This window comes from Pleurodeles waltl, chromosome 3_1, assembly GCF_031143425.1.
Source record: "Pleurodeles waltl isolate 20211129_DDA chromosome 3_1, aPleWal1.hap1.20221129, whole genome shotgun sequence".
In the NCBI taxonomy this organism is placed as follows: Eukaryota; Metazoa; Chordata; class Amphibia; order Caudata; family Salamandridae; genus Pleurodeles; species Pleurodeles waltl.
The window spans coordinates 1,212,552,921-1,212,572,038 of NC_090440.1; the positions used below are offsets into that span (position 1 = coordinate 1,212,552,921).

A 19,118-nucleotide genomic window follows, 5' to 3' on the forward strand; every position below is an offset into this window, starting at 1 on the left:
CACTGGATGTAAAAGATGCGTATTTTCATATACCCATCCAGCCATCTCACAGAAAATACCTCATGTTGGTCATACAGGGAAAACATTACCAATTCAAAGTATTACCCTTCGGGATAACAACAGCCCCCAGAGTATTTACAAAATGCCTCGCAGTAGTAGAGGCCCATATAAGGAGACAACACATGCACGTATTCCCATATCTCGACGATTGGCTGATAAAAGCCAACACTCAACAGCGGTGTCAAAATCACACACAGTATGTAATAGATACCCTACACACACTAGGGTTCTCTATAAATTACCAAAAATCACACTTACAACCATCCCAACTACAACAATACTTGGGAGCAACACTCAAAGAGCGATTGCCACTCCAAGCCCACAAGGGGTACAATCATTCCAAACCATGGTACCAAACATACAACCAAATCAGCACTACACAGTCAGATTTGTCATGAAACTCCTAGGCATGATGGCATCATGCATCGCAATTGTCCCAAACGTGCGGCTACGCATGCGGCCCTTACAGCAGTGCCTTGCGAAACAGTGGACGCAGGCACAGGGTCAACTCCAAGATCTAGTGTTGATAGACTGCCAAACACTGTTCGTTTCAATGGTGGAACCCTGTAAATTTAAAAATAGGGCAGCCTTTTCAAGACCCTGTGCCTCACGCCATTATCACAACAGATGCATCGATGGTTGGGTGGAGAGCACACCTTAACAATCACAATATACAAAGGCAATGGGACAGTCAAAAGAAACAACTACACATAAATCACTTAGAGCTGCTATCAGTCTTCCTAGCACTAAAAGCATTTCAACCTCTTCTAGCTCACAAACACATTCTTGTCAAAACAGACAATATGACAACAACGTACTACCTAAACAAACAAGGGGGAACACACTCATCACAACTATGTCTCATAGCACAAAAGATTTGGCATTGGGCAATTCACAACAACATTTGCCTAATAGCGCAATATATTCCAGGCATTCACAATTAGCGGACAATCTCAGTTGAGATCACCAGTAAACTCACGAGTGGGAAATACATCCCCAGATACTACAAGAATACTTACACCAGTGGGGGACACCAGACATAGATCTGTTTGCCACAAAACAAAACGCAAAATGCCCAAACTTCGCGTCCAGGTACTCACACCCTCAGTCCAAGGGCAATGCTCTGTGGATCAATTGGTCAGGGATATTTGCTTACGCTTTTCCCCCTCTCCCACTCATTCCTTTTCTAGTCAACAGACTGAGTCAAAACAAACTCAAACTAATACTCATAGCACCTACGTGGGCATGCCAACCGTGGTACACCACACTGTTGGACCTCTCTGTAGTACCTCACGTCAACCTTCCAAACAGACCAGATCTGTTAACACAACACAAACAACAGATCAGGCACCCTAATCCAGCAACGCTCAACCTAGCAATCTGGCTCCTGAAGTCTTAGAGGTTGGCTATTTAAATCTTCCAAATGAGTGTATGGAAGTCATTGAACAGGCAAGAAAACCTACCACCAGGCATTGCTATGCTAATAAATGGAAAAGGTTTGTTTTCTATTGCCAAGCAAACCAAATCACACCGTTAAATGCCTCCTTACAAGACATTGTGGGTTACTTACTACACCTACAAAAAGCAAATCTCGCTTTTTCTTCCATTAAAATTAATCTCACTGCAATCTTTGCTTACTTGCAGATTAAACACACAAAATCACTCTTTTAAATACCAGTTATTAGAGGCTTTATGGAAGGATTGAAAAGGACCATACCTCCAAGAACCCCACCAGTACCCTCGTGGAACCTTAATATTGTACTTACACAACTCATGGGTCCTCCTTTTGAACCCATGCACTCTTGTCAAATCCATTTCTTAACTTGGAAGGTTAATTTCTAGTAGCCATCACTTCACTACGAAGAGTTAGTGAAATACAAGCGTTCACTATAGAAGAGCCCTTTATACAAGTACACAAACATAAAATAGTTCTCTGCACAAATCCAAAAGTTTTGCCAAAAGTCATCTTACCGTTTCATTTAAACCAAACTGTGGAGTCTTCTTCCCACAGCCAGACTTAGTAGCAGAAAGAGCACTGCATACATTAGACCTAAAAAGAGCACTAATGTACTATATAGACAGAACAAAACCATTTTGTAAAACTAAACAATTGTTCGTCGCTTTCTAAAAAAACCATACTGGTAACCCTATATCCAAACAGGGCATAGCCTAATGGATAGTCAGATGCATACAAACGTGATACCTATAAGCTAAAAGAGAGCTACTCATTACACCAAAGGCACACTCCACTAGGAAGAAAGGAGCAACAATGGCCTTTCTAGGTAACATACCAATGACCGAGATTTGTAAGGCAGCCACTTGGTCCACACTTCATAAGTTTACCAAACAATACTGTGTAGATGTGTTAGCAACACAACAAGCCACAGTGGGACAGGCTGTACTTAGAACATTATTTCAAACAACTTCAACTCCACTTCAAAACCACCGCTTTGGGAGGATTACTACTTTGTAGTCTATGCACAGCATGTGTATCTGCAGCTACACATGCCATTGAATGGAAAATGTCACTTACCCAGTGTACATCTGTTCGTGGCATGTTCAGCTGCAGATTCACATGCGCCCTCCCACCTCCCCGGGAGCCTGTAGCCATTTAAGTTGCAATTATAAATTGTATTTATATATATATATATATATATATATATGTAAATAAATATTCCTTTAGCACAAACTATGTACATACATATCTATTCCATTGCATGGTTATCTCTACTATTCTCATTCTACTACTCCTACCACACCCTCTGCGGGAAAACAATCTAAGATGGATTTGATGCCCATGCGCAATGGAGCAGAATGGAGGAGTCACTCGGTCCCATGAGTCGAAAAGACTTCTTTGAAGAAAAAAAACTTGTTGCACTCCGAGCCCAACACTAGATGGCAGGAACAGTGCACAGCATGTGAATCTGCAGTGGAACAGGCCACGAACAGATGTACACTGGATAAGTGACATTTTCCATATATATATATCAAACCCAGTGAAAAGGAAGTCACCGGACAGCTGCACAATGTCCCCGGGATCATATTTGGTTTGGAGAAAGGAATCCAAAGAAGTCTCCAATATGAATCCTCTGTCACCAATTTTATTGTAGAAAAATCCAAAGTAATACATTCAGAACAAATTCACCATCACGCTATCTTGACCAAATTTCTACGCGTTACGGCAATCGCCTTCAACTGGACATTGGCAGACATTATTGCACACAACCATTTATCCAATATAGTCCTTCTTTGATTTCAGTGCCCCACTGCATGTTTGCAACAGCGGCGGCCGCTTTAGAACAGGATTGATTTTTCCTATAGTAAGCCAAATGGTATTTTATATATGCAATAAAGCATCCTCGTTTTAGAATGTAATTCATCAAAATAGAAAAGGAATATCAGACATATGGAATTCTGTAATAAAATAACTCTCTTAACATATAATTCCAACAATCTAAATATTTATAAATACCCATACAAAAACAATTAGATGCATGGATAAGAGATTCTATTTACCAATAATAGAGATATTGCTCACCATAGAGTACCACACCAATCCTAATTAATATTGTACCAAAAAGCGACATGATAATCTATCTTACATATAATATAGATGTAAATATAATATCCATAAATATTCAGGTAAAATGAGTAAAAAGGTCAATTAATCGCAAAATGGAAAAGTTTCCAATATAAATATCTACAGCAATTCTAATCAACTTTAAAACAGAATGAGACGTATAGATTATAAGGGATATACAAAAACATATAATTCATATGTCATCTGAATCACCACCATGATGAAAATATAAAAAGTGATGATAGAGATTGAATAAATAATGTAAAATCCCATAGATCATTTTATAAATTGATTCTCAACCATTGATGAATGATAGTTCATTAAAAAGCCAGACACACATACCTCATGTAGAACTATGTAACAATATGTAGAGAATTAAATCAATCCATATACTGATTTATCCACAAGGAAGCAATTTTATTTTCAAAAAAATATAGTTACATCGGTCATGTTTATAAGATGCTCAGTGTCAAAGCATATAAACATAACTAATCTAAAAGGTGATAAAAAGAATGTGCAAAAATGAACAATTAAAACTAGTATTCATAAATCCAAAATCATAAAACTAGGTGTGCTGATACTGGCCAAGATAATGCATATGTAGCAGACATATTCGTAAAACTAATTATAAATATCCTCCACCTGCACTGTCAGAGAAATGTTGTGCTAGTGAGAACTCCCAATAAGGGATCTGTGATGTTAAAAGATCGAAAGGTATATCACAGAGGAACTTAAAGCTCCGCATCTAGATTGTGCCCCCATGGATTTTTTTTTAACAAAGTAGCAAAATCATTTTAGATTCCATCTGCCTTAGCTCTAATTTTCTATCTCCTCCTCTCGAATTGATTTTAATAGTTTTGATCCCATAGAATATCAATGAACTGCAGTCACCGTCAGGGACTTCCCATAAATGTTTGGTTAGGGGATATGACCTATCCTGATTTTTATTTATAGCTCTGAAATGTTGTAAAGATCTAAGTTTGTGGATAGTGCTGCCAACACATTTTTTATGGCAGCCACATTCAATGACGTAAACAACATATTCAGTCTCCCAGTTATACGATCAGTTATTTCACTGATCTTGCCATCAAATGTTTTATAATTATGTGTATTATGTGCAAATTTGCAAGATTTGCAACGACCACATTTCAAAAAACCCAAACTCTTTTTGGATAGCTAAGACTTATTGTTCTTGGAACTGAACAAACTTCTCGTTAGATGATCTCCCAACTATGGTGTTTCATGATATGTGATCTGAGGATCAATCCCAATATCTTCTTTAATACGAGGATCATGTCGTAAAACATGCCAGTTCTTTTGTATAATGGTTTTGAGTTGTGTATGTTGATTAAATTCAAAGAACAATCTGGGTGTTGGTCTGTTTTTGTAAATTTTCCTCTCTGACTGCAGTTTTAAAGAGTGATTTATCTCTAGACATATTCATCACTCTATTCTGGGCATCATTTAGAATCTTCAACGGATATCCTCTATTCAAAAACCTCTTAAGCATAGTAGCAATTTCTGTATTAAAGGTGATAGTATCCGAGCAAATCCTGCAAGCCCGCAGGAATTGGCTGTACGGAATGCTCCATTTCAAAGCTTTAGGGTGACCACTATTCCCATGTAGTATAGAATTAAAAGCGGTCGGTTTGTGTAGGAAAGTACCATCTTGCCTGGCATGTTACCCCAATATTTCACTGTATGTATGTTTTTTTAGCCCTTGTGTCACTGGGATCCTGTCAGGCAGGACCCTAGTGCTCATAGTACGTGCCCTGTATAAGTTTCCTATGTGGTGCCTAACTGTATCACTGAGGCCCCCACTAACCAGAACCTCAGTGGTTATGCTCTCTCTGCTTTCCAAATCGGTCACTCCAGGCTAGTGACTAAATTTACCAATTCACATTGGCATACTGGAACACCCATATAATTCCCTTGTATATGGTACTGAGATACCCAGGGTATTGGGGTTCCAGGAGATCCCTATGGGCTGCAGCATTTCTTTTGCCACCCATAGGGAGCTCAGACAATTCTTACACAGGACTGCCACTCCAGCCTGTGTGAAATAATGTCCACATTATTTCACAGCCATTTTCACTGCACATAAGTAACTTATAAGTCACCTATATGTCTAACCTTCACTTAGTGAAGGTTGGGGGCCAAGTTACATAGTGTGTGGGTACCCTGGCACTAGCCAAGGTGCTCCCACATCGTTCAGGGCAAATTCCCCAGACTTTGTGAGTGCGGGGACACCATTACACATGTGCACTATACATAGGTCACTACCTATGTATAGTGTCACAATGGTAACTCCGAACATGGCCATGTAACATGTCTAAGATCATGGAATTGTCACCCCAATACCTTTCTGGTATTGGGGGGACAATTCCATGATCCCCCGGGTCTCTAGCACAGTACCCGGGTACTGACAAACTGTCTTTCCGGGGTTTCCACTGCAGCTGCTGCCAACCCCTCAGACAGGTTTCTGCCCTCCTGGGGTCCAGGCAGCCCTGGCCCAGGAAGGCAGAACAAAGGATTTCCTCTGAGAGAGGGTGTTACACCTTCTCCATTTGGAACTAGGTGTGAAGGGCTGGGGAAGAGAAGCCTCCCCCAGCCTCTGGAAATGCTTTGATGGGCACAGATGGTGCCCATCTCTGCATAAGCCAGTCTACACCGGTTCAGGGATCCCTCAGCCTTGCTCTGGCGCGAAACTGGACAAAGGAAAGGGGAGTGGCCTCTCACCTGACCTGCACCTCCCCTGGGAGGTGTCCAGAGCTCCTCCAGTGTGCTCCAGACCTCTGCCATCTTGGAAACAGAGGTGCTGCTGGCACACTGGACTGCTCTGAGTGGCCAGTGCCAGCAGGTGACGCCAGAAACTCCTTCTGATAGGCTCCTTCAGGTGTTGCTAGCCTATCCTCTCTCCTAAGTAGCCAAACCTCCTTTTCTGGCTATTTAGGGTCTCTGCTTTGGGGAATTGCTTAGATAACGAATGCAAGAGCTCATCAGAGTTCCTCTGCATTTCTCTCTTCACCTTCTGCCAAGGAATCGACTGCTGACCACGCTGGAAGCCTGCAAAACTGCAACAAAGTAGCAAAGACGACTACTGCGACCTTGTAACACTGATCCTGCTGCCTTCGCAACTGTTTTCCTGGTGGTGCATGCTGTGGGGGTAGTCTGCCTCCTCTCTGCACTAGAAGCTTCGAATAAATCTCCTGTGGGTCGACGGAGTCTTCCCCCTGCAACCGCAGGCACCAAAGAACTGCATCACCGGTCCTCTGGGCCTCCTCTCAGCACGACGAGCGAGGTCCCTTGAACTCAGCAACTCTGTCCAAGTAACTCCCACAGTCCAGTGACTCTTCAGTCCAAGTTTGGTGGAGGTAAGTCCTTGCCTTCCCACGCTAGACTGCATTGCTGGGTACTGCGTGATTTGCAGCTGCTCCGGCTCCTGTGCGCTCTTCCAGGATTTCCTTCGTGCACAGCCAAGCCTGGGTCCCTGACACTCTAACCTGCAGTGCACAACCTTCTAAGTTATCCTCCGGCGTCGTGGGACTCCCTTTTGTGACTTCGGGTGGACTCCGGTTCACTTTTCTTCTAAGTGCCTGTTCAGGTACTTCTGCGGGTTCTGCCTGCTTCTGTGAGGGCTCCCTTACTTGCTGGCCCCCCCCTCTGTCTCCTCATCCAGGTGGCGACATCTGGTCCCTCCTGGGTCACAGCAGCATCCAAAAACCCTAACCGTAACCCTTGCAGCTAGCAAGGCTTGTTTGCGGTCTTTCTGCGTGGGAGCACCTCTGCAAGCTTCTTCACGACGTGGGAAATCCATCCTCCAAAGGGGAAGTTTCTAGTTCTCTTCGTTCTTGCAAAACACAAAGCTTCTTCCAACAGGTGGCAGCTTCCTTGCACCCTCAGCTGGCATTTGTTGGGTTCCTGCCCACTCTCGATACTGTTGCGACTATTGGACTTGGTCCCCTTGGCATACAGGTACTCAGGTCCGGAAATCCACTGTTGTTGCATTGCTGGTGTTTGTTCTTCCTGCAGAATCCCCCTATCACGACTTCTGTGCTCTCTGTGTGTAGTAGGTGCACTTTACACCTACCTTTCAGGGTCTTGGGGTGGGCTATTTTTCTAACCCTCACTGTTTTCTTACAGTCCCAGCGACCCTCTACAAGCTCACATAGGTTTGGGGTCCACTCATGGTTCGCATTCCACTTTTGGAGTATATGGTTTGTGTTGCCCCTATACCTATGTGCTCCTATTGCAATCTACTGTAACTTTACATTGCTTGCATTACTTCCTTTTGCTATTATCTGCATAATTTTGGTTTGTGTACATATATCTTGTGTATATTTCTCATCCTCCTACTGAGGGCACTGACCGAGATACTTTGGCATATTGTCATAAAAATAAAGTACCTTTATTTTTTGTATATCTGTGTATTGTGTTTTCTTATGATATTGTGCATATGACACCAGTGGTATAGTAGGAGCTTTACATGTCTCCTAGTTCAGCCTCACCTGCTTTGCCATAGCTACCTTGTATCAGCCTAAGCTGTAGAAACACCTCTTCTACACTAATAAGGGATAACTGGACCTGGCACAAGGTGTAAGTACCTCTGGTACCCACTACAAGCCAGGTCAGCCTCCTACACCACGACACTCTGCCACTGAACTCTACTCCTCCCTACTCCACTCTGACACTCCAATTCACGATATGACATCATACTCCCCACTAACTTTTAGCCATGCTGGACAGCAGCCACACTGGTGTACACCATGGCAAAACACATTGCCAAAGCCAATAGCTCTTGTATAGGTGAGACCTATTGGCTTTGCCAATGCTTGCTATTAATGATTTAAGTTATGCACATGATTACTCTCTTGAAGCGTTGATTGATTGACTCTTGACAAAAAGTAATAGAGAGATTATTACTCTTGTCCCACTCTGTGGATCTAGAAGCAGTGCAGAAGGAAATGAATGCCATCTCCTTTTAGTGTTGCCAATAGGATGGTCTAGTCCGTGGACAAATGTATAACATGATGGCTGTTTTATTGGAAGTACTTTATAAGAATGCAAAGAACCTTAAAAATTATAACAATCATGAAGGGCCTGATAACTAAACACTGAGGTTAGGAAATAGCATGTAACATTCTTAAATGGAGTTGTTCTGCGGGGGTAGTCTTTAAGCAAAATGCTTGTTTTCCAGTCAGCTCCCAAGTTTGATGGATATGCAGGAAGATTTCCTCAAGGTAGAAATCTTCTTTTCAGAGATGCAGTGCCTCATTTGAGTAAGCTATCACTAACATCAAATGAGTCCTTCCCCTGACTGAATCCCTGCACCTTCCATGAAATTATTGACCAGTTGGAAGCGTCTTCACTCTGCCCAGGAATAATTAACATAACCTGAGCTATGCATTCTCTTTCATCTAAAAGTGGGAATCTCTCTTGTCTTGAACACGCGGATACAAAATAGGTAATTTCAGCCTCATAGGAAATGAGAATTTTGGATCTCTTGTTCTCTAACACACAGGAAGTGATTGACATTTCTGTTGAGGATCCTATTCTGCATTATATTTAGATACCCTTCATAGTAAGTTTATTCATTTGGCTTTGTGAGTAGATTCCCAGGCTCAACAAGTCTTCTTTGATAGCTGCCCTAGTCTCCCTCTTATGTGCGAGGTCCTTCAGTACATTTTTATGAATGAGCAATCACAAGAAACCAGAAATCCCAATGTCTGTGCGGTCGTATCCCCAATTTGTGTATCCTCTACTTCTGCCACGATGTGTTTGGTTACAATCCTTGTATACGGTGTGTGAACGTGTCAGGAAAAACAAAATGTAGTCTCCCTCCCCTTCAATAATTTTTTTTCAGACATTTACTAATTCCATATCAAGCATGGCTCTCCTCCAATATTTACTAACTGTTCTTGTATTCTCACAGCAGTCCTTCAATCTTCCTATCCTGTCCATGCGCACTAGAATGATGTAGTCCTGAATAATGACAAAGGAGATGTAATACTGGCTGAAGATGTCAAGGTGCACTTTAAGTATTGATCTTTCCCCATATTGGTTGCATAAACATTTGCCAAAGGGACACACTTCCCTTGTAAATCGATTTGAAATAAAATGCATTTATGGAGGTGGATCCCTCTTTAAATCCACCAGCAATTTCTACCTATGAGGATTGCAACTCTGACTCTTAGCCCAAGCCTTACACAATGAGCTGCATTGTGTTGTAGCTCATTCCTAGTTAAGTGTTTACTTGTGCCAGATATTTTGATGCCTGTATATTTCAGATGGACCCACAATTTGGTAGTTTTAGACTGAGTCCAATTCCCTCTCAACAAGAGTTGTTGTTCTTGCCATTTAGATGTAGAGTAACGTACTTTGCAAGCAGTAAGTAATTCATTCCACGATTTTGGGTGTTATTTGAGAAAGCACCCTATCCTTCTCCCTTTAAAACAACCACAAAACCTCCAAAAATAAACTGTAGAAACCATATCCTAAAAAGAGTAGAGCTCAGACATCAATCCTCGACCGCAACGGTAAGCTGATAGGTAGTTTGGATTTAAGGGTAGTGTTAAAGTTGATACCTCCCTATCCAAACCTGTGGTAGAACTATGATGTGTATCCCTCCTGTTGTACTCTACACTTGACCGATGACCATCTCACCTATTATAAATATACCCTAAATATTCACAGCAGTCCACTGTCAATATCACCTTATTATAAAAACTAAATACAGGAGTGAAACTGCTTCATGTAACGTCCAGGAAATATTCTACTTTTTAATCAAGAGGAGATTCTTCTGTTGTCCTGTTGAAACCAGTCGAGCAGTTGTCTCTCACTGTCATCTATCTTGGTGCCGGTCCTGGGCTTTGGATCTTCTTCCTAGTGTGTTAATCTTTTTTTTCTGTATTAGCTACTCTTCATCTTGTTATGTGTTCAGGATGGTTTCCCTTTCCTCATCTGGCCTTTTGAAACTGTAGACGACTTGGGAACGTCTACATATAGTTTCTGTGTCTGTCAGCTATCGTTTTGTGTGAAATAGTGTGACTTGATATCAGTGATCTAATGTTTATCCAGTATTGGATCTTTCATAAATTCACATGCTTGAATCATCCCCGTCGTCGAAGTGGGAGTCCCACGGTACATAAAATAGCAATAAATAATAAATATATTTATTTTGCTATAGGCTATAATTGAGCCAGCAATTGCTCACATAGCCTATCCATGTCCTTTTGTGAAAGGACCCAAACCTGCCTGCTGTTCAATCAGGCTCCAGCACCCTCTAGAACCTTCTCCAGAGAAGCTCCCTTCCTCAGATTTTCTACCGCACATCGTGTGAAGGGACTCTCCCTGAGCTCTGCTCAGTTTTTCTTCTACTTCAGAACTTTTTCTCTCAAAAGAGTTGAAAATATGTCGGATTCTTCTAGGAAAGGCCTTTTCCGCCCTTGCAAGACCTGTGGAAAGAAAAGGCTCCATGTGGATGACCCACATAAAGACTGTTTGTATTGTCTCTACCCACAACACCAGGTTAAGGACTGCAAAATATGTCGCACCTTCTCCGCAAAGACCCTCAGAGGCCGTGAGGGCAGGCTCCTGACATGGTTACAGGCCAAACCCTGTACTTCAGGTGAGGAGAGTGGGTCAGAGAGGCCACACAAAAGGTCCAGATCTGAGGACCTGGGCCACACAGAAACATCCAGGAAGAGGCAGAAAGCACATCATGGGAAGGGCTTACAGACTTCAGTCTCCTCTGAGCCTTCCTCTCCTCTTCAAAAGAAGGAGTCCTACCGTCTATCTCCTTCCTCAGAACCTTCCACTTCTGGAAAAATGACTCTAAAAATTAGATCGACGACAACACCGTCGACGACTGGGACGACGACGACAGTACCAACAACTACCGTCTCCACTACATCGTCGACGAGACCGTCGTCATTGTCGACTACCTTAACATCGACGGTAAGGGATCCTATCCCCTCTCTCAAAACTCTGTCGACGAGTATAGTAAAAACATCGTCGGTTGCAACACCGTCGATGACTGCCCCGTCGACTATGTCAGCGGCGCCATTGTCATCGGCGCTTTCGCCATCGACGGAGACACTGTCAAAGAAGACATCCTCGACGAAGACACTACCGTCGACGACACTACCGTCGACGAAACCATTGTCGGCGAGACCACCGTCGACGGAAAAATCTGTACCGTCCACGGCTGCATCAACGTTCACGCCATCGACAGCACTGGTGCCTAGTAGACAGATTGAGGCCACTCCTGCCTCTTCCAGGTCTCCAGATCTCCGAGCCATGGTCCGGATCAGATCTCTACCTGCACCGGACATTTATCCAACTGAGAAATCTCCAAACAAGGTGTCGGCTTTAGTACCTAGTCCTCTTCTTGACTGGGTGGAATCTGACGAGGGTCCTTTCGGAGATGCACATAGCCCCTCGCAGCTCCGTGTCAAGTACCAAGATGAGGATGAAGAGGATGAGTATGAACAATACCAACCATACTACTCTCATCAGGAACAATATTACGAAACACGAGAGCCTCAACACAGAGATACTGTACAAATGCCTTCCTCCTTAATCCAGGATTTACAACCCATGCTTCAGGATTATAGGAGAAGGTTCCCACTGGCAGCGGAAGATCAACCACCAGCGCCAGTCTCTCCGGTGACACCAGTTAATGCTCCTCCTCCTCCAACTACTCCAAGATTGACATCCCACTCTGTGTTAGCTGCACCCCCCAGAGATGAAGGTTCCACTTCAGGGGAAGAGGAACAAGAAGAAGGAGAAATTTCCACTCCACAACACCCTACCGAGGAATGGGATAATTACTTGGCCCCCACTCCTTCTCCACCACCTCCTCGCCCCTATGATTCTCCGCCCGAGGACATAGGTGGTTTCCATAATCTTATGGACAGATCCGCGGAACGTTTTCACCTTCCAACATTTGTCTCTATGTCTGAATGTTTCCTACATGATTTCAAGGAGCAATCACGGAAGTCGGTACGGTCCATTACAATTATTGATTTTATATGGAGCGAGGGCACAAAGATTATGCAAAACCCGGCTACGATTCCTCCAGTTCCAGAAAAACTGGATAAGAAATACAAGGCAACCCAAGATTTTCCGGCATGCCTTACTGGCCATCCAAAGCCTGACTCGGTGATCTCACAGGCTGCTCAAAGGCGCTCCAAAAATCCATCGATGCCTATCTCTACTCCTTCAGAAGGAAGGTCGCAGACTGGACAATATAGGCAAGAGATTCTCCTCCATGTCTGCAATCACTGTCAGGGCAGCAAATTCTTTAGCGATTCTATGCCGATATGACCGCCAAATGTGGTCCGACATGCAACCTTTCCTGTACCTCATCCCTGAAAATATACAAGCAGAGGCACGAAAGATCCTACAGGAAGGTGAGCGTACGTCGGAAGAAATTATCGACTGCGCTCTTGACATAACCTCTACTGGTTTACACCAACTAGCGGGTGCCGCGGTCTTACGACGGCAAGGTTGGCTCAAGGCCACATCTTTTAGACCAGAAGTGCAGTCCTGAATCCTAGACATGCCTTACGATGGCGAATCTCTATTTGGCAAACATGTGGATGACGCACTTCAAGCCATCAAGACTGACACGGACACCGCCAAGTCCCTGGGTACCCTGCAGTACCGGAAACAGCCCTTTCGAGGGGCTAGAGGAAGAGGCTTCGCCTCATTTTGAGGTTCCTTCCATAGACAATACCAGCAATCCCAGTACAGGCCTTCATACCACCAGCAGTACAGGCAATCAACTGCCTCTATACCAGACAATGAGGTAAACGAAGACAGGGTTCGCAATCCAGAGATCAACCCAGAAAACAATGATCTTCTACAGGCACCGGCTATGCCCACGACATCAGCAAATAGGAGCAAACATTTCCAACTTCATCCAAGAGTGGAAGAAAATAACATCAGACAGATGGGTGCTGGATATAGTGACAAGAGGTCATAGCCTGAAATTCACACAAAAGCCACCGCTTCACCCACCAACATCAGGCAGGTCTCTACATCGTCGTCTGCTTCAAGAGGAAGTATTCAGCCTTCTGGCCAAAGGGGCTATAGAGGCAGTTCCTCTGCAACAACGGGGTCTCGGATTCTACTCCCGTTTTTTTCCTCATAAGGAAGAAGTCAGGAGAGTGGCATCCTATACTAGACCTCAGGAAACTCACCAAGTTCCTTAACAAACAATCCTTCCAGATGATCACACTGTCAAGTATCTTGCACCTCCTGAATCCTGGAGATTTTATGACAACTCTAGATCTCCAGGATGCCTACTTCCACATTCCAATACACCAAAAGCATCGCAAATATCTCCGTTTTACAGTAGCCGGTGCCCATTATCAGTTCAGTGTCCTACCATTTGGCCTCAGATCAGCTCCGAGAATCTTCACGAAATGCCTTGCCCCGGTCGCAGCCTCCCTCAGAAGCAAGGGTTTCCAGGTGTTCCCATACCTGGACGACTGGCTTATAAAAGCTCTGTCATCTCTACTAGCTTCCAAAGCGACAAACGCCTGCCTAAAACTATTCAATGGTTTGGGTCTAACAGTGAACCTACAGAAGTCAGTCGTGCTTCCCGCATGCAGGAGAGTTTTCCTGGGAGCAGAATTAGACACTATCGAAAACAAGGCATATCTTACCCTAGCAAGGCAGCAGAAGCTGACGCAATTGGCTGTCACAATCTCCACAAGAAAGTTCGTTTCAGTACGACTATTCAAATCGCTTCTGGGCATGATTTCCTCAGCCATAGTCCTAGTATGGCTAGCAAGACTCAAAATGAGGCCGCTGCAAGAAGAACTGCAACTTCAATGGACCCAGTCGCAAGGATCCTTTGACGACTTAATAACTATCACACCAAGGATTCGGCAGACGTTAGAATGGTGGTCTCAGATCAACCACCTCTCCCACGGTCTAACTTTTCTGACACCAATAACAGATTTCATCATCACCACGGACGGCTCCTTGGAAGGATGGGGAGGCCATTTACAGGACATGCGCATTCAAGGCAGCTGGTCCAAGCTCCAAAAAGAGATGCACATAAACCTGTTAGAGCTGAAGGCGATTCATCTCACGCTCAAAGCTTTTCTGCCACGCATCGCAGGATCATCAGTGTTAGTCAGAACAAACCCAACAAGCATTTTCTACATCAACAAGCAGGGAGGAACAAGATCCCTCTCCCTCTCCCTCTCAAGAGAAGCTCAGTCTCTCTGGAACTGGCTCACACTGAACAACGTTCGCCTCAGGGCGGAGCACCTGGCTGGGGTCAACAATGCTCTAGCGGACTCTCTCAGCAGGACGGACGACAACTGTCACGAGTGGGAACTCAACCAGACCATACTCGAGGACATCTTCCAACGATGGGGTCGGCCGATCCTAGACTTGTTCGCCACCTATCTGAACGCCAAATGCCAGTTTTACGCCAGCCGATACCCACTCCCGGGGTCATGGGGAAATGCTCTTTTGATAAGATGGTCCGGGATCTTTGCATACGCTTTTCCCCCCATTCCACTGATTCCCAGGCTCCTCAGGAAAATGAAGACCGAATGCTGCAGGATCATTCTCATAGCCCCCAAGTGGCCCAGGCAGTACTGGTACACGGAGCTCCTACTCCGGTCAGTAGCCAATCCAGTCCGCCTCCCTTGCAAACACAATCTTCTAACGAAGAATCAGGGTCTCATCTTACATCCCGACCAAACTTCACTACACTTGCATGCTTGGCTCCTGAGTACAGAGAGTTCCAAGATATGAACATTGATCAAGAATGTAGACTTATATTATCTAAGGCACGAGCAGAGAGCACAAACAAGACATACAAACTCAAATGGAAGAGATTCTGTGTTTGGTGCTCTCAGAATAATTTTCACCCATTTCAGATTAATCCTGAGCAAATTCTTTCTTACCTGCTCTCTCTCTAAAGCTGGTCTTTCCCATGCATCAGTCAAGATTCACCTAGCAGCTATAGCCTCTTACAGACGATCGGCGGACATGCCATCCATCGGCTCATCCAGAGTCATCAAACAGTTTATGAAAGGGCTGTTCCGCACCTTTCCTCCGGTACGCTTACCTCCGCCAGAGTGGCATCTTAATATTGTCCTCTCCCAACTCATGAAAGCTCCTTTTGAACCCATTCATAGGGCGGAGCTCAAGTACATCACCTGGAAAGTGTCAACCTTGCTCGCTCTCACCTCTACCAGGAGAGTCAGTGATATACAGGCGTTCACTACTAAAGAACCCTTTTTGGTTTTCTCTGAAGATTTCGTTATGCTCCGAACCAATCCCAAATATATTCCCAAGGTTCCATCTTCGTTCCACCTCAATGAACCCGTTATTTTACGAACCTTTTTTCCAAACCCTACTACGATAACAGAAAAAACTCTCCACTCTTTGGACATCAAACGATGCGTAAAATTTTATCTGCAAAGTACCAAACACATCAGAAAATCAGACCAACTCCTAGTATCTTATTCTCTGGGACCACAGGGAACAGGAGTAACCAAAGCCACTATAGCCCGATGGATTTCTTCGACAATCCAATTTTGTCACACCAAGGCAGGAAAACCCTTGACTAGGCGCCCGAGAGCCCATTCCACAAGAGCAGTCTCCACATCGGCTGCTTTGTTTCAAGGTATTGCTCTTGATAAAATTTGGCAGGCTGCGACATGGAAAACTACGCACTCCTTTACGCAGCACTATTGTTTGGAGTCATCACAAAGAACAGACTCTCTAGTAGGACAAGCTGTGCTACGCCATCTCTTTCATTAAGGTGAGACCTTTCCTTAGTTATAGACAGATGGTTTGAAATGCAAATAACCATGCTTCGATTATGCTTCCATGTGAATATGTAAGGTGTATGTATGTATTTATAGATGTGTGTGTGTGTGTATATATATATATATGTGTATATATGTATATGTTTGTGTATGTGTATATATGTATATGTTTGTGTATGTATATATATGTATATGTTTGTGTATGTATATATATGTTTATATCGGTATTTACAGCATGAATTTTAGTATTTATGTACACGTACTTAAAGTATCTGTATTCCTTTGTAACTCACGATCAGAAATGTATGAGTTTACTATGATTATTATTAATATTATTTATATTGGAGATAGAGGGTCTTCATGCTCGCATCCTCCACCCACGCTGGATACAATGTTTATCAACCATACTGCCAGTCTATTCAGATTCAAGCATGTGAATTTATGAAAGATCCAATACTGGATAAGAAAACAAGTTACTTACCTGTAACTACAGTTATCCAGTATTGGCATCTTTCATAAATTCACATACGACCCACCCTCCTCCCCTTTGATGCTCGCATTTCCTCTCAGGTTCTAATTTTACACTCTCGTGCTGGAAAATCTGAGGAAGGGAGCGTCTCTGGAGAAGGTTCTAGAGGGTGCTGGTGCCTGATTGGACAGCAGGCAGGTTTGGGTCCTTTCACAAAAGGACATGGATAGGCTATGTGAGCAATTGCTGGCTCCATTATAGCCTATGGCAAAACATTTTTATTTATTATTTATTGCTATTTTATGTACCGTGGGACTCCCACTTCGACGACTGGGATGATTCAAGCATGTGAATTTATGAAAGATACCAATACTGGATAACTGTAGTTACAGGTAAGTAACTTGTTTTCATATTGTGGTATGTATTTAATTGATGAAATGCTAAGTGATCTTAATTGTGAATTACCAGATCAGTAAACTTATAGCTGAATTACCCTTTTTTCATAAATCTGAGGACAATAAATGTTGTCAATGAATGCCTTTGGTGTTTTCATTCTCTGCTTTATTTAGGAGGTCCCACCTCGAATCAATTTCACTTCACTATGTGCCTCATTACAAGTGGTTCTTACAATGTTTTATAAAGTGGTTCTTAGAGTATGTTTTTGAGGACCTCTGGTCTGCTGGTGCTGGCGAAATAATATGCAATCTCCACTGCTCCAGTGACAAAGTTCAGTAGCTTGGTGTGATAGTTGGATAGTGCTAACACAGAAAGCTTGAATATGATGCCCCTTAATGCAAGTAGAACAGGACTTTCTTTAAAGACAATTGATGGGGTGCCTTCTTGAGCATTTTCTGCAACTGATATCTGTTAAGCGACGTGATCTCCAGTTCTCAAAGAGCGTGCATCCCATTTCAACTCCAGTCAAAGCCCCAACATCTTTGTCAGATCTTTTCTAATCATGTATAGCAAGATGCGAGTGTCGGGCGCAAAGCTGGAGAGGCAATTATAGGTTGAGCACGCAAGTGCTCTGGCTTGTTGTAATCGATCTGTGAGGTGTTAACCATGTCCACCGCATGCCCATCACTATCCCTTGTTCGTGGGTTTGCCTTTCAAAAATCCTTCATCATTGGTAAATGCTTTAGGTTTGTTCCTCCTTGGGGCAGTTTTATTACCGCCTTGACCATCAACCCTGTTACATGGATATTTTCACGTTTGATGATACGTTTGACTGCAAGCGAACTTCTTTTCCTTTTATGTCTCTCCTTCGCGCTCAAGGCGGCTGTGGCACTTTGAATCAGATCAGCTGGCTTATGTCATGCATTTTACTTTTTATTATCAATTTATGTGGCAAGAAAAGTCCAGTTAGAAATGTACAACTCTAATAGCTCTAACTCGAGCAAATGCGAGACCCATTGTATTGCAAATGCTTGTTTAAACTGAACTTTTTCCCGTGAAGGATTGAAGCCCTAGGAGGTCTGTTTTGTAAGCACCTTTAGTGTCATGGATAGATGTAACCTGGATAATTGCCTTAGCACTTAGCAAAGATGATTTCAAGCACATGACTTGGATGAGGGTAAATCTTTTAAGGGCCAGGGTTGCTTTCAAATTTGCTTCTTTTACTTGTTTCGAGTTATGTTTATTCTGAACCTAGATTGTTGAGTCATATCTGAAAATTGAACAAGTTTTGTATTATATACTATTATAGCTAATTGAAAGGATTGACCCATGGTGCCGTTAAATTTCATTAGCTCTTCTCATGATTAATTTGTCCATAGATTTTCTGGTTATCATGATGGATTTAATAAGTCATTAATCCCAGGTATTTTTACTCCTTACTGTTTCTGGTGGTTCGACCTTGTAACGCCAAATGTAATTTATTCCAATGATCGTTATCATGCTGTTTTTTTAAAGTAAGAGTTAGCTTTAAACAATGCGGCAAGGCAGTTTATTTAACTCTAGGGCCAAGCATTTGTGTGTCTGATGATAAATATTATCAGCGTAGAATAGGGATCTGTATGGCCCTTCCACTGCATGTGCAAGTTAACTGCAGTCTTCTCTTCCAGAAATCTACTACTCCTTAAACTAAGGTGTAAGTATCGGGGTGACTGTTCTTTCTGTAGTGCAGGTGGACATATGGAAACAGGATTCTGCAAAACATAAAGCATTTGCTAGCATGTTTATTATTTGAAATGCTCAACATATTTTA

The 19,118-nt window shown here is 43.2% G+C and overlaps 1 protein-coding gene across 5 annotated transcripts in view; it reads left to right on the top strand.

The window, feature by feature from the left end:
- The window catches only part of MSANTD2 (Myb/SANT DNA binding domain containing 2), a 436,899-nt gene that overhangs the window by 118,710 nt on the left and 299,071 nt on the right, over positions 1–19,118 (top strand). The window lies entirely within an intron of this gene.